This window comes from Mytilus galloprovincialis, chromosome 8, assembly GCF_965363235.1.
Source record: "Mytilus galloprovincialis chromosome 8, xbMytGall1.hap1.1, whole genome shotgun sequence".
Classification (NCBI taxonomy): Eukaryota; Metazoa; Mollusca; class Bivalvia; order Mytilida; family Mytilidae; genus Mytilus; species Mytilus galloprovincialis.
The window spans coordinates 49,655,690-49,670,558 of NC_134845.1; positions in this window are offsets into that span (position 1 = coordinate 49,655,690).

The following is a 14,869-nucleotide window of genomic DNA, read 5'->3' on the forward strand; positions in this document are numbered from 1 at the left end:
TTAAAACTGACGTATATATATAAATTAAATTAAATTTCGAAATGATTTTAAAGTCCTTTAATTCTCTATATTTTTCTCCAACCGGTTTCATATCTTTGTGATAATCATGGATGAATGTAACTAACAGTAACGTAACGTCACGTTTAAAGGACTTTAAGAGCATTTCGAAATTAAATTTTATTTATATATCTACTAGTGTAGTTGAAGGCCGTACGGTGACCTATAGTTGTTAATGTTGGCACTACAAACCATTAAAGTCTTAAATGGCCTATATATGTACTCGACTGTACTGATTTTTACTCGACCAGTCTGAATTGGTCTGACTTTTACTTGACATTACTCGACCCCAGTCTGAACCATACTTGACTGTACTGAATCGTACTTGACCCTTATCTTTGCCGTTGAAAATAGTCTGAACTATTACTCGACCAGTCTGAAACAGTCTTAACCCATTCTCGACATGTACTCGACCATTTTTTCCAGTCTAAACCATACTTAACCAAAGGTCTGAACAATACTCGACCAGTCTGAACCATACTAGACCAAAAAACCTCTACTTTTGTAACTGTTAAAATAAATTTCTTTTTAACTGACATATATAACAACAGCCGACAAAATTTATAAAAAAAATTAATCGTATAAAAGAAATATATCTCTGATTATATTCAAGATAAAATAAAATATATTATATATAACTTATATCAAAAAGAGATAAAATTAAATGAATAAATAAATAAAATTGTTTTTCTGATTAGTGGTGAAATATAAAGTATAACCTCTGCTTTGGGGCAAACTCATAAAGAAGATCACACCTGGTCAGAGGTATTAAATTCTAAATAACATTGATTAAAAATTGCAACATCCTGTTTAAATTAAATAACAAGGCCTTTCGAATATACATGTATGTACTAGATAAGTATAATACACAAATTTAAGAAAATAGGGCTTTCTTTTTACCTGTTCAACACACATGTACTGAGGTAATTAGAACATATTAAAGTGCTTTATGTATGCCATGTTAATTTGACAATAAAATACTTAAATTAATTGAAATTTTTTTTTTACTGTTACTTTGGAATTCATTTCCTTTTTTAAAAGATTATCAAGGATTGCTATGAAAATTCTATTATCATGATTATATTAAATTCTTGGTTTAATAAAACAAAACAATTAAGCTCTCATTTCTTAAAAAATTATTAAGTTGTTTTATATACTATTTTATATATATCTTAATAAAAAAACATTCACTGCATTATTACCTGAACTCAACTGACACCATAAATCTATACTATAGTCCAGTTACCATAAAATACTTCCGAAATATTCATAACATTTTGAATAATATTGAAAATATTAGTCGCAATTCATTTTTTTAGATTATTTGATCAGCTTGTTTTATTTATATTTTAATAGTTGATATATATTATTATGTAAGTGTTGATTAATATTGAGTTGAAGTTATATTATGATTGATTATTGTGAAATTTTAATTTCAATACTGTATTGAACACATTTTTAATTTCAAGTTGTTGTTCAAATTTCATTTTTATTAAAAAAAAATCCTAAATTGATAAAATTCAGTTGATAGATACAAAGAATAGGTCTAGGTTGGTTAAGACTTGGTCGAGTATGGTTCAGACTGGGTCGAGTATGGTTCAGACTAGGTCGAGTACGGTTCAGACTATGTCGAGTACGGTTCAGACTCGTATAAAATGGTTAAGTACTGGTCAAGTACACATTCAGACTGTTAAGTATGGTTCAGACTACAGTCGAGTATTATCAAGTAAATCTCAGACGAATTCAGACTGGTCGAGTAAAAATCAATACAGTCGAGTACAGATATAGGCCATTTCAGACTTTTAATGGTTTGTAGTGTGGTGTCATGTTGGTCTTTTGGGGATAGTCGTCTCATTGGCAATCATACCACATCTTTTTTATATATTAACAATATACATTTTTAAACCCATTTAAAAATTTTGTAGAAATTATTTGCAGAGACTTTCGAAATATTTCATCCATTTTTGGCAGAACAAATAGTAGCGTTTTACCTATATATGACGCGCGTAGTATACTGAGTATCCGGAAAGGAAACGAGCGCTTTACGGAGATTGGGTAGGCACGCTTTCTCAACGGAGAATAATATTTAACTCTTTGCACCAATTCTTCTAAGCGCTTGTTCACACTTGTTTTTGTAATTTTAGTTGAATAAACAATATGTTGTCTGCTCTATGGTCAGTATGTTGTCGCTTTGACACATTCCCTATTTCCATTCTCAATTTTAAACTCAGATTTACATTGTAGAAGAAAATGGAGAAGTCAAAAGTGTTCCAACTTATCAGCGCTATAGAACAGCATTCAACTCTTTAGCCATTTCAAGTCAGCCGCTGAAATCTGAAGTTATACACAGTAATGGTTTAATTGCGAAAGTTGAATGTGCGAAGGCGTGTGGAAATACCATTGACTGTAGAGCGTTTTCTTTTTCCTATCTGACCAAACTTTGTCGCCTGTTTGGAAAGACTATGCAGAGATGTGATGCCGATACAACTGATTGGTTTACTTCAGTTCTGAACCTTGTATAAACAATGGTTATCGTCAGTATTAGTATATTTTCCTACTTTTATTGCACATTGTTTAACAATGTATACTCTTGATCATATCAGGGTTATCGTATTTGTTATTTCACTGGGTGAATTTGGTTTTACGTTCAAAAAGAACATGAGAACATGAAAAAAATACAAGAGATAATTTTATATTTTCAAACACTTATTTATATAAAATAGTAGATATACTAGCAAAGTCTTGATTGTTCTTCATGTTTATTATATATATAATGAAGTAATTCACCGTTTCAGAATCTAGCCAACTATGGGCAATCACATTGTTCGAACACCAAAACGTTACGTCATTGGTTTTAATTTCAATTGTTTGGAACGTTTTAAACAAATCACAAAGTGTTGGTGTACACTTTTGGAAATATTATCCAGGATGCATCAGATACTGAAACGACAAATTATGAATGCATTGTGCGCTTATTTCAAATATCAAAACAACCGTACATGTTACCTTCTTTGACAACAATGAAGATTCTTTAAAACTTTTGTTTTGACATTTTCTATTAATACTGATATTCACCTTTACACGTTCTTGTTCGTAGTTTGTGTAGTCTCTCTGGAATTGTCTGAATACTGGTTTTTGACATAATTAAGACAATATGATACTGATTCGGAAAAAATGTTGATGAGGAAAAAATGCAGCACCATTTCCGAATTGATTTAACGTTCTCATAGCAAAATTGTCGTCGAGTTGAATGATTATTCAACCAATGGTAAAAGAAACAAACAAAACAACCAAAAAGTCGCAAAATCTATAAAGAAATACAATTACCTTTTTGTGTGTCTAAAACGGAACACAATAACAACAAACATATAATATAACATAAAAAATAACAACTAATAAAATGAACCATGTAACATAAGCTATACGAAAAGACGGGATGACATATAGGGATAGATCAGAAACAACAACATAATATAACAATGGTGTACTAAATCATTTCCGAAATAGCAACCCAATAATAAACTTCTTGTTAGATAACAATCTATATCTACGAAACGGATAGGGTTCTGCATAATTTATTGATAGTACTTTAGGCTATTAAAATATTTATAAAACTATATTGATTTTCAGCGTACATTCTGTGCGTACTCCGATGAGTTTAACTGCAATAAAATGTAAGATAATAACATACAACTATCAAATTCAAGGGATTTTTTCGACCTATTTTCGTATGCAACTGGATGTGACGTACCATGATTTGGTGTTATAACACTTCAAGCAGAAATTGTGTTGAATAATCTGAATGACACTTTTTCTTATGTAATACTGGTTATTTCAAGCATTCCTATCAAATTTTGTCATAATCAGTGAAATAGTTTGAGAAAAAATCTGGTGTATTGTAAGACGACATCTACAGTACTAGTGCTTCGGGCAAAATTTCTTTGAAAAATCCAAACCAAGCCGCATCATGATATAATAAAGCATTGACCAATAAATGATCAAATATATATCACATCTTCCTACAAACAGTTAATATTATACAAAACATGATTTTAGGATGATAAGTAGCACTAATTGACCTCCTTGTCTTCTTTATAAGGCCTCTTTTGTTTAATTTATGGTGTATTTCTCTGTCCTTAATGTTTTTGCTTTTATTTTTACTGTATCTTTGTCATGTTATGATGTCATTATAGTGTTAAATATTTAACAAAACCATAAAGGTGCGGGGTTTGACTATCCACACAACCAGATGCAATCCCCTTTTCTTTAAAACGTCCAGTACCAAGTCAGGAAGATGGCAGTTGTTATCTTATGCTTCGTTTCAGTGTGTGTTGCATTGTCGTTTGTTTTTTTGTTCACTTCAGTTCTACTCTAACAGCTGATGTGTTTCTATCGGTTTTAGTTTTTAATCCAGATTTGTGGATATACGATTTTCGAAAAGTGGTATACTACTATTGCCTTTATTGAAGCTAGTTACAAATCGTGTGGTTCTTGACTGATGTACCCATATTTTGACTATTTTATTTATTGTGTCTGTTTATTTAACGCATCAATGTAAATATAACGGAATTTGATGAGACTGTCATTAAGTGAGAGGGTTAGCGCTATAGAACCAGGTTTAATCCACCATTTTCTACATTTGAAAATGCCTGTACCAAGTCAGGAATATGACAGTTCTTGTCCATTCGTTTTTGATACGTTTTGTTATTTGATTTTGCCATGTGATTATGGACTTTCAGAATTGATTTTCAGTATTTTTGTGATTTTACTTTTTTCTTACTATTTCTGCGAGTTCATTTTTATAGTTATTCGCTTTTGACCTCCGATAAAAAGTTGGATGTTATTCATGCAGACGGCAACTCAACAACTTAATTATTCAAAATATTAATAAAGCAACATGCAAAGCAGATCATAAACAATACTACACTCAAAACGGAAAGTGCCTAATCGAAGGGCAAACACAAGAGCTCAAAAGCTCATATTACTGACTTGGTACTGGCATTTTCTTATGTAGACAACATCCATTGTAATTATAAATGAATGTTGTTTTTTTTTTATTAAAAACTCACATTGATCTTTAAATCGTCAATACACTATTTAGTCACTCTTACTTATTGGAATTTTTCTTGGGACCAAGTTTTGGAGACTTTTGTGACATTTTTACTCCCTTTTTGCAATATTTTAAATCAAATAAATGAAGATTGCTGCAACGCCTACACAAAAATGAGACTAAATTTCAACATAATTATAACTATAAAAAATCTATGGAAGATTCTCTTTCCATACATATACACATGCATAACTCAAATATTGAGCCTTATTTGTTGGAAAGGAAAGAAAAGATGATGTTTAAAAACTATGAGTGTCAATTGTAAGTCTTTTTCATAACTGTGTACAGCTACATACATTAGGGGAAACGATACAGTTACAGTGGAAGTGATGCCGTTGCATACGTAAAATGTTATTTTCGCGATGTCAAACTGTGACCTATAGGAAAAGATTAATTGTTCGAACGGTTTCAATTTCTTATTTAAATGGTTTAACTTTCAAACGAGTTCATAGACTGGTCTTTTTTTAAAATGACATTCGTTTTTAATACGTATGAAGATTATCTGTACCAATTTTCATGAAAAATTCAATAATGCATTTTTTTTTAAATATGATAAATACAAAATGACGCTTTTTTCACATTCATGTACATTTGATACATTTTAGTTATTTTTAAACCAAACAAATCATAAACTTTAAGAAAACTTATATAAAAGAGAAACAACTATAGATTATTTATGAAAAAACAGCTTGTGTTTAACTTAAAAAAAAAAGGTTAAGCATTTCTGTCGGAAGGAAAATACGTTCCTCATTTTACTCAAAAAGTAGCACATGAAGGTATATTTTTTATTACACATTTGATTTAAGCAGGTATAAGAATAGCCTATTTGCAAACTGTCATCACAATTTCATTATGAGATCAAACTGTATCGTATGCCCTTCATTTACTGCAGCTGTTTGAACAGTATAAATCAATAGCCATGAAATAGAGTGTGAATACTGAATAACTGTTTTAAATATTCAGAGAGTTCTAGATTGTCTTCTCTTAGTTATTTCCTCCGGTCATGGAGCACCCGTATCAGAGAGACATAATTTAACTTGCACACTTCGAAAAAGAAATATTACAACCTAGATCACTTAGAAGTTACTTAGCATATGTGTGACACTGAGACAGAAGCTACTAATAAGACATTCAACTATTATGAAAGAAGAACTGACAAACTCATTTAAACTATCAACACAATGCATCAGTACATTAAACAGTTTGAGAAACACGAACTCAATCTGTGCATTAGCATAAACATCTAAAGTAGTCTTCAAGTAGTTATCAAAGGTACCAGGATTATAATTTAGTACGCAAGACGCGCGTTTCGTCTACATAAGACTCGTCAGTGACGCTCAAATCAAAAATATTTATAAACCCAAACAAGTACAAAGTTAAAGAGCATTGAGGATCCAAAATTCCAAAAAGTTGTGACAAATACGGCTAAGGTAATTTATGCCTGCGATAAGAAAATCCTTAGTTTTTCAAAACGTTCAAAGTTTTGTTGCCTTTATGTATATAAACAAAGCAAATATTAGGCAAATTAAAGACAAATATACAAAAATTAACAGTAAAATTACACAATGAAGGGATGTATACGAGCCATGTCAAATGTATATGAACGAAAATTGACTAAACAATCAAAGAAATGATTCAAAAGACAAATAATACAACACTATAACACTTAATTTTATAAGATGATAAACGACACCATTACCTAGATGTTATACTTCTAGTCCATTGTGTATTATTAGTAAAGTTGATACGGCATATTTATCAACGTGTTTACGGTATCTGCCGATGACCTTTTTTAGAAAATATTTTCTTTGACATTACCTGGGTTCATCAACTCTATGCTCAAACACTGGTGACGTCTGAGGAGAACCTGCACGCTCTTGAATACTTCATAAGGTGGAAAATATATATCCCATATGCAGGTGGAGTTGGTATATTGCTACTAAAGGTGAAGGAAATAAATATTTCAAAATTTTCCATGACACATTCATCAATTTGCATACAATTTCTTAATTATTTGTTAAAAGGAGCAAATTAATATGTATTTTTTTTTCGTGTGTGTGCTTTTGATCTCTACCAATTGGCGGATTAAAAGTTGGCACAAAATTAGTGAGCGGGCTAATTCATATTTACCATTATTTGATCGTTTCTATTGGCAAAATATCAGAGTTCTGTGTTTACTTTAAATTGTCTACACTATGAATATGGCAAAGATAAGTTAATGAAGGAATCGAATACGGATGTACATGCAATTGCAAATATTTTGAAATAAATCATCTCCCTTGTACATGTTGTAGTTTCTGAATTTCTATTGATGATCAAGGTTAAACATTGAAAGTCAAATTATATCATTGTAAATGAAAATGATAGACGTTCAAGTTGAGTGTGTTATCCTAGTATAAAATATATTCATATTCAATTCAAATCGTTAAAAAAATGCATTGGACATGCACCTGGGCGTTAACAGCCATTCATCCTGTAATCTTTCTCATACATCTTATAGGAATTTCTTTCAATAATATTTTTAACATGTTGATAGCAATTGAATTGTGAATAGAAACGTAACAAAGCCTTTGCAAATGTATTTGTGAATATTTATAAAGGTAGACCAACAACGAGAAGCTTAAAATTCAAGTACTTTACATCCTAAGTTATGTATAAAAGTTGCTTCCGTATTTCTACTTTTAATAGCAATATTGTGTTTACAGTTGGCTTCCGTATATCAAAATAAACATTTGTTTAAAAACACTGAATAAATATTTTAAAATCGCAAAGATGTTGCAAGTCATCAGAATGTATAAAACATCATTAGCGTCGTGTCGTGCAACATAAAAAAAAGTATTAGTACAAGCTTTTAAAAGCTAGGTTCGCCAAAGATGTTTCTATTTTCGTAGCGTGAACACTTAATTATATAGTTTGTATAGAATATGTCTTATTATGCGATTCTGAACTGACGCAATATTTTTTTTTTTAATTTCAAATCGTTGTCTTTATCTGTCATCCAAATAAAATAACAGTTAATGCACAATCTTAAGTATTATTTCAATGAGACAACTCCCGAACACAGATATCAAATGGTGCAGGAATGTTCAAGTTCTTTTCGTTTGGTGTGTTGGTGCTTTTGATTTCGCCATTTGATAAGGTTCTTTCCGTTTTGAATTGGAAATTCTAGTTATTTACGGTTTTGGTTTTGAACATGTTTAAGCGTCCATAACAAATGCCTGTTACGCCTCACAATAACTTTAGCTTAACGTATAGTAAATATAAAATGCACTATTATTGATACAATAATCTTAATATGATTTTTACGGATGATTTAAAGTGTTATCTTAAACGTTGCAAGTCCGTAACTGAGGAAGGCCACCATTTTGAATTTGTTATTGTGTTGATATGCAGTCCTTTAAAAGAAATCTTCTGTTTGCAATAATTGAATTATTAGAAATGTACTATTAGTGCTACATTTGTCTAGTGTTTTGTGTAATGTTTGACATCGGCAATATACATATGACGTCAGATTTTATAATTGATATAGACGATGTAACAACTCCGTCGACGTTTTCCTTTATAGCGATTCGAGACAATAGTATTTACTGAGGTGGAATTTATTTTAATATGTGGGATTTTAATTCAGATAATTGTAATATATTTTAAGCCTGGCCTTCGTAATAGGAAAATGAAGCTGTCGCAAATTTGAATAACAAAGCGACGCGTAGCTAGGCAAACTCTATTACAAATACCTCTAAATCTACAACACGGATATCTCGTATGTTAAATCCCATATGTGAACGATTTTTTTTTCATGGTTTCGTATTTTTACTTCCATGCTTCAATTTTCTTAACACAGTCCAGTTGGCTGGCGATCTACTGTTTATGTTAAAACAAACACGTTTTACACTTTGTATTTGTCTTTAAAAAAAATACAAAAAAAAGATCATCATGCAAGGGTGAGCATATTTTTCTTTTACCTTTCTTTCACCGTTATAAGTCACCGTACTATTTTTTTCCTTTGGTCATATGACCGTTGATGTAACTCGATATTGATGCATCGATTCCTATATAACTTTGAGCATTCCTGGTGCAGATGGGTTCTGAGTTTTAACAGTGTGTTTTAATTTTGACACCCTCGTATTAACATTTACATCGTTTTAATTTATAGAGAGAAATTGTATATAATATGCAGTATGTATGTACAATCAACCACAAAAACGTGTTGTCGTTGACCTAATTGTCTGATTAATTCGAGCTGAATTCTGACATTGTTTAATCTAAGGCGACATAATTTTATCAATGAAAAAAATATCATAAAACGACTAGAAAGATTATAGTAGCGAAAACAAACCTGAAATAGCAGGGACGTCAAAAATAAGCGAGACAGTATAAGTGTAAGATGGTATGCTGCATCACCAGCCATCTGAGTCAATACTCAATAATCCACATGTTACAATATCAAAAAAGACACGATCAGTGCAAGTACAGGTAAGACAATTACAGAGATATCTTATACCGATAATAAATGATTCTTTTAGGTTAGGACACAAAACACGACATTGGTCAAATAAATTAAAAAAGTAACATATTAAATAATTACAATACCAAACAAGGCACATTGAAAAGGGGGAAGCTATTAATAAAAATATTTTTTTAATCGCAACAAGTCAAAATATGAAAGAGCTGTATATGTAACAAACGTATTAAAATTGTACTTCAATAAGCAAACAATTGATATAACAACGACTTAAGCCTTGGAATCAACGGAATGTTTTGATCCGTGTCTGCTATCTTCAAGTTCTATGATTGTCTCATTTCTTGGTCTTTTGACAGTGAGACTGTACCGATGGTCTTTCACTTTGAAATATATTTGTCTGTTAAAATAAACAGTATACATATTTCTGCATAATTTCTTTAAATACTACATTATACATCAAGGTCAGACTTTTCATTGTTTGATTGATTGATTGATAGACTTATTAATTAGGAGACTAAATATCTCAAGGCTAGAATTCAATATTAAGGTAAGGTTTGCGTACACAGGGAGATAACTCAAAATCGTCGTTTTGATGTAATTTTATCAAAATTTGAATCGTACAAGTAACGTTATGACCTTCAGTGTGTTAGTTTTCATTTATATGACATCACGTTTAGCCAAAACGTCTTTGTGCAAAAACAATTCATGAAGTTTCGCGGAGTTTTATTTTATTTCATAAATGTACATTTTTATGCCCCCGCCGTAGCAAAGAGGCATTGAGTTATATCCTTGTCTGTTTGTACATTGATCCGAATGTACGTATCATATAGTGTACGTCCGTTTTTACAAAATTGGTTCCCATTCTCTAACTTTAGTCTTCCTTAACCAACTGATATAAAACTTATGCACAATGCTTTTTGCCACAAAACCCCAGAATAGATTTGAATTTGAATTTGAATTTTGATGTCGTCCCTTTTACAGTTCTAGATTTATGAATGGTCGGACAGAAGATACCTTTCTCCATTCTCCCGTCCCCTTTCTCTTGTCTCCCGCCATTAAACCTAAAAAAAACTAATGCATGGAAAGCTGATTTCAATAGAAATCGGTCTAGTTTCTAGTGTTTTTATGGCTTGTCCCCGTCTTGTCCTTTAACAAGATAGAAGTGTGGTTTATTCTGCTTCAAGAACCCCGGTAACTTTTTCACTGACTGTTAAGCTGTCTTGTTTTTGAATTTGTAAGTCTGATGCACGCCGTTTCCGATTTTTTATACAGTATAAATACAAATTATAGACACGCAGGATTGAATGAAAAACGGCACATTTTTGTGACACTTTTATTCAATTTAGTTTAAAAATTTACATAATGTGCCATGTCTTTTTACTTATAGAGTAATGCATATATATATTCTCAGATATTTTTATTGCATAATTTTTACGAATGACAGAATGTTGAACTTGGTCTTTTCCGCAAAGACGCACACAACCAACACGTTTACATCATTCGAATTGATTTTATTTTTATCAATCACTTTTACAACTGTTTCTTATAGTAATTTTTTATGGATGCATTAAGCTATTGTACTGTGTCGTCCTTAACATGCCTGAAGTATTTGCCACTGGACATTTTACAACCTCTAATCAAACAAACTTCTATGCATATCAGTCAACTTTGAATCAATTTATCTAAAAACAAGGATGGTAATGTGTCTCTACATACGGAATCACTATACAATCCGGGAAATTGTTAGTTTTTAGCATTTCTCCTTATATAAGAGATCATAATAAAGTAGTGACGACGCTTGAAGTATTTTTATGAGGTCGTTTTCTGAATTTTTCGTTTCTGTTCTCCAACTTTAGTTTGCTTTTACCAAATGTTATAAAATTTATACGTAATGCTTTATAATGTTTCATGTTTATGTAAGAGGGGGCATCATCAGTGTCCCATGGACACATTATTCATTTATTCCAAGCTCTAACGTATTATTTCTTTGTGTAATGCATTATAATCAGAATAACATAACTGTGGTTGAAGAGTAGCCACAATCAATTTTGATTTGACGGTCGCAAATTTCCGTGTTACTGTCTCCCCTACGCGTGGACAGTAAAATTGCTTTTGCGAACATTAAATCGCCAATTGACGATGGGGATTCCTCAACTACAGTGCCGTTACTCCTGTGAATTTCATTGAACTGATTTTAATTTATTGAAATGTGGAAGATTTTCATATTACAGGTCTACATAACTGCATTTCTTATTTTAAATATCAACGATACATATACGGCTGGTCATTTGTATTCCAAGACCATCGTCTGTATCCGATGGCGTCTTTCATCATGTATAAGGAGCACGTAGTTTGTTTGTTTGGTCAAAGACCCCAAGTCTGAACATCATGTGTAACAATTGGACAAATAAAACCAGTAATCTTATATTTCTCCCGCAAGGCTTTCCCCTGCTTAGTCATAAATGTTTGATCGTATTTGAATAGCATTTGTTGATGTCTAGATTTAAATGAATGGAATAAACACGGCTGATGTAAATGACTTTACTATAGTCAAAACTGATGTCTTTTCATCCAACATGGGACAATGAAGCAATTTTCATTACTTTTAATGGCAATTTGAATGCTTTTCTAAGATTTAAAATATTAGTTTGAAGCACTGAAAGAATATAAGTGTTTCCTTCAAAATCAGAGTCTTGTACATGTATTAATACACAAGTATGACAAAAGTTAAACACCTCCCCTTCCGATTGATAGTTGTGGGCATAAAAGATAAGAGACTACATCAAAAGTTTAATGTAGGATAAAAGAAAAATTTTAATTCACATAGTTTGTTCACTGACCCCCCCCCCCCCTCCCCCTCATAACTTAATTTAGGAAAATTGATTAACCGATATGGATATATGTAAAATCGATGTCAAATTACCAAAACTTGCAGCAACTTTTATCCCCCCCCCAAAAAAAAAAACTATTTGAATTAAGTTTTTTATACTACACTGATCTTTTGATGTCATCCCTAAGTTAATCACTGTTTTCTCTCATTTATTATGGTCAATCCCAAAGTGTTACAAGACAAAATGATCCTTTAAAAAAAGATGCTATTAAAGATGACTTTGTTCTTTGCAGATCAACAAAAAGTGTGTTTTTTTGTGTTTTACAGAAATAACAGATAAACACATATAACGGCCATTTCCGTAAAAACGAGTTCGGAGACATACCAATTTTATTAGCTCATTAAAATGCAAATAGTTAATTCCTTAAGTTCACTGTTTTTTACAAAAACGGTGGACCCGGAAAAGGGATATTTTTGGTTATTTGTTGCCATGGCAACGTTTTTTTTAACCCAAAAAATAAAAAAATCTTGTTTTTAGGATTTTTTTAGATATTTTAAATTAAAATTTATTATTAATGAATGGACCACAATTATTTATACATGTTTTATTTAGTTTTAGTTTTTACAGTCACTCGCATACATTATTATTTCAGTAGAATTCAAATACAATTTTACCTAAAAATCGTAAAAAATCGGAATTTTGAGCTTTTCACCTGAAAAAAACGGGACGGGCGATGTTCGATTTTTTTTCATTAAATGATTGGGTAGTCCTCCGGGAACAAAATGATGTATCATATTGATATAATATCCCTGAGAAAAAAAATTCAGGTTTCATGCAAACCTTACCTTAATTCTTATTGATAAAATGTTTTGAATCAAGTATACATTTATAAAAAAACCAGAGCAGACAATCAACCTGATTAAGAACAGAGAGTCTTCAGTGCTGTACAACTTTGTACTTTTTTCACTTTCGATCTTTTATATCTGGGCGTCACTGATGAGTCTTGTGTGGAATTTAAACCTAATGCTTTTTATTATCTATTAATCATGTTTTTCTTTGTCTAATATGTTCTCCTATTTATTTGTATTGTAGTCCTGTAATATTATGTTGTCATTTCAATGTTATATTTAACTTTGCCATTAAAGTGCGAGGTTTGGCATGCCACAAAACCAGGTTCAACCCACCATTTTTATTCCCCTTTAAAAATGTCCTGTACCAAGTCAGGAAGATGGCCATTGTTATATTATTGTTCGTTTCTGTGTGTGTTGCATTTTAATGTTGTGTCGTTTGTTTTTTCTTATTTTTGAGATATTAAGATAAGACGTGGCATGGTACTTGTCTATCCCAAATTCATGTATTTGGTTTTGATGTTATATTTGTTATTCTCGTGGTATTTTGTCTGATGCTTGGTCCGTTTCTGTGTGTGTTGCGTTTCGGTGTTGTGTCGTTGTTCTCCTCTTATATTTAATGCGTTTCCCTCGGTTTTAGTTTGTTACCCCGATTTAGTTTTTTGTCCATGGATTTATGAGTTTTGAACAGCGGTATACTACTGTTGCCTTTATTATGATTCAAAATTTTTCTCTAGAATAAGATTTGAAAATTACATAAAAAGAATTTACGAGTGACCTTTTTCTTATAATGTATAAAAATGATTGATTGAGTGATTGTTGTAAGTATCTGTCTGACATTACTTTTTTTTATTGTTGTTTTGACTTGTTGAACCCGTCGGGACTCTTTACAGTTTACATAACAGTATGTTTTATGGCAAATGGTTGAAGTCTGTAAAGTGACATATTACAGTTTAAAGCCTGGTCTCTTGAAATCTGGTGGATAGTTGTCTGATCGGCAATCAATCATACCACATCACAAACTGTTTGACGATGTATAAATACCCAAAATACTTTTTGATATGTAACCCAAATAGTAAAACGAGAGGAAATATGTATGTTCTTTCCCTCATATATGTTGATTTGATATGAAAGAGAAATGTTATAAATTGTGCCTTTCTAAGAACTAATGTGAAAGATTATAAATTCACTAAAGTTTAACATATAAACAATTTGACAAATCGTGAAATAGATTGTATAACCGTACACTAATTACTAACTGCTAGATTTACAATTAATACATCTACATTTTTTTAAACAAATAAAAAGCATATACGCATACATCGTATACATGAACTACCTATCTTGATGTCTAGTGGTGTAGTATCTTGCATCAGATTGGTAGTAGAGTTTTTTAACACAGGTTGGGTGTTCAATGTCATCTATAAATACAATGCATTAACAGTTATCACACAATAATAATAACGTGAAAATGACAAAAGGGTCAATAATGTTCATGAAATATATAAGAGAAACAATACAGGCCACTTCAATAAACACAAACACACACACTCAAATAACA